This window comes from Vombatus ursinus, unplaced genomic scaffold (genome assembly GCF_900497805.2).
Source record: "Vombatus ursinus unplaced genomic scaffold, bare-nosed wombat genome assembly UNPS02011572.1, whole genome shotgun sequence".
Taxonomy (NCBI): domain Eukaryota; kingdom Metazoa; phylum Chordata; class Mammalia; order Diprotodontia; family Vombatidae; genus Vombatus; species Vombatus ursinus.
Genome location: NW_020951350.1, coordinates 4,820,508 through 4,823,269, shown reverse-complemented (window position 1 = coordinate 4,823,269; position 2,762 = coordinate 4,820,508).

Below are 2,762 nucleotides of genomic sequence, written 5' to 3'. Positions count from 1 at the left end.
GAAGGTCATATGCCTACTAAAAAAAATTATAGTTTCAAACTATAGCATAATTTTAAATGACTCACTATAAAATTTGGATATTAAACTATATTTCAGTGCCAACTCTATCAATAAGTTATAATAAAAGAAATACTACAATTGTTAACATAATTGATATATTTGATTTTTAAAAATTTTATCTTCCAGGTAGAAATTATGAATTCCTTTCACTAAGACATTTTATAGCAATAATGTAAGATATTTGTCTAAAATTAAATAGATCTGAAAGAGGGCTATCAAAATGTACACATTCCACTGGAACTAAAATAATACTGTATAATTTTTATGATAAATGTTTGTTATACTAATTCAAAATCAGGAAATTGTTTCTAAAAGTTAACTAAAATATAAAGCATCATTGGCTTAGGCGAAGCAGAAAGCCAAATACCATCAGCTGATCCTGCAAAAGGGCATAAGATCTTTTGGAAAATATAATAAATGTTAACATACTCCTCACCATAGAAGCGATTAGAAATTCTGTACTTTTAAAGCATTACAATGAATAACTGAAGAAAAAAAAAAGCTGACAAAGATATGTGAGCTGAATCTGCTAAGTCATACTTCAGATGTTACCAAGAGCCTCATATGAATGTAGTTAATTTGTTGCCATGCTTACGACTGTTGAAAGAAATATAAAAAGATACCTCAAGTTGCAATTTAGTGATAGCCACTTCACCTGGATTTAGAAGTGTATTTGCTCTTTAGACAAGGTGAGGTGGAGGGAGTGAAATGGTAAGTAGCTAAGAGAGGAAGAATTGACTTCAAGAGCTAAAAACATCAAAGAACTCAGGTTGTAATAGGATCCTAATACTTACAGTAGACATCATACAGACATCTGCTTTTGAAAACTGGTTTTAAAATTGTTAGGAATTTGGGAATATCTGATATTTTCCCTTGGAATAATGAAGCCCCATTAGCTTTGGTTCACTTTGAATGAGCCCAATAATGCCAATTCCATAATCCTTCGGTTTTAAATTGTTCCATAACATGCTACCTATACATAAGTAGACCAAATGAACTTAATGCATCATCCTAAGACCCAGAAAGATGGAAGACCATCACTTCCCACAGAACAAATGAAGTAATCCTTTCACTTTCCAGAAACATCCCTAGCGCTGTCATTCACCATCCTTAGCAAATAACTCAATTCAAGCACCCATCTTAGCACCTCTTATTACATCCAATCCTCCCTACTTTTAATCCATTTTTCCTTATATCACTCACATCCCCTTTCACAAATTCCCTGAACAGCATTCCAATTTCCAAACCATTAACAACAGCTTCAATGACCTTTCTAACGTATACATACGTTTTACTATATTTTAATTCACAAATTTCTCAGCATAAGACTTCAATATCTTTTTAACTAAAATATAAAATTCCAGGAAAAAAAAAAAGTCAGATAAGAATGCTGAGCTTAAACTGCATAGCATATGGCTTCTTCTTGACCATTATATTGGCTATGCTGTGGGAACAAGGGTCAACAATCTCTTTAGAACCAAGTTCCTCTAACAGTGGCAAGTATGGATGTCACTGAGAGGTGGAAGGCCTAAGAAGGGGAAAAGAATTCGAAGTACCAAGTGGCAGAATAGAATATAAAGAAGGGAAAGCAAAGGAGAAAAAAAAATGTCAGATGAATATGGTGTAAAGTAGTCGAGTTCCACAGGAATCAGTGGCTTCTAACTTCTGCTCTCAGGCATTCTGGTGCCAACCACCAGACCAGTTAGTTATGATCACTGCTTGAAATAGTCAGGAGAGATGCCAATCAAATTATCCCCTACTAAAGAAGGGGAGAAGGATATCATAAGGATATATTTGCTCCATCTTGTTTGACTCATCATGTAGCATCCTGAATGTAACTGATGTTCAACAATAAGCATTTAAGTGCCTACTATGCACAAAACACTTTGCCAGGGGCTACGTTAACAAGTATATTTCTACATATTCCTGTGGAGATCACATAATTGCCTGATAATATCCTTAATGGCAGAACTTTATGGTCCCCTGAAACATCAAGGCAAGCCAAATCAAGAATGTAATCATGATTTACTACTGCTTTTTATTTTTTTTAACCGAGATAAATTCTAGCATATGAAATGCTGGTAAAATTTACCTTACTATATAGGAGGTTACTAATGTATATCAAAACAAAGAGAATATGGACATGAAAACCATTTTAAACTCCTAAATTTCAAATGGTACAACATTCCAATCATTAGGAAGTAATTTTATTCTACGGAATACAAAGAAAAAAAGTATACACTAAATAATATGGACACCATCAATAATCTGTATTTCCACATATTAAGGAAGAACTCTTTTGACATAGTACCTGCCCTGTACTCAACATTCCTAAAGAGACATAGTCACTTAGGCCACCATCTATTCAATACCAAAACTTACTAATTTGTCTCAAACTGTTGGCTTAGTAATCAACTGGTGTTTTCACTTTTCAACTGACTTCTCTTGGTATTATGTAGGCATTGCTTCATTTATATTAATATTGTGGGAAGGTCTGATGTTCATCCTATTCTTTATAATTAGGATAACATCTTCTAAAGTGATGACAATGTAAGACTTATGGTCAAAAAAGGACTTTTTTCATGACAGAGGACTTAAACTTAGGGACGTTTTAGGATCTAACAGGTTCTCAAATAGTAAAATTAGATTTTACACACACACACACACACACACACACACACACACACACACACACACACACA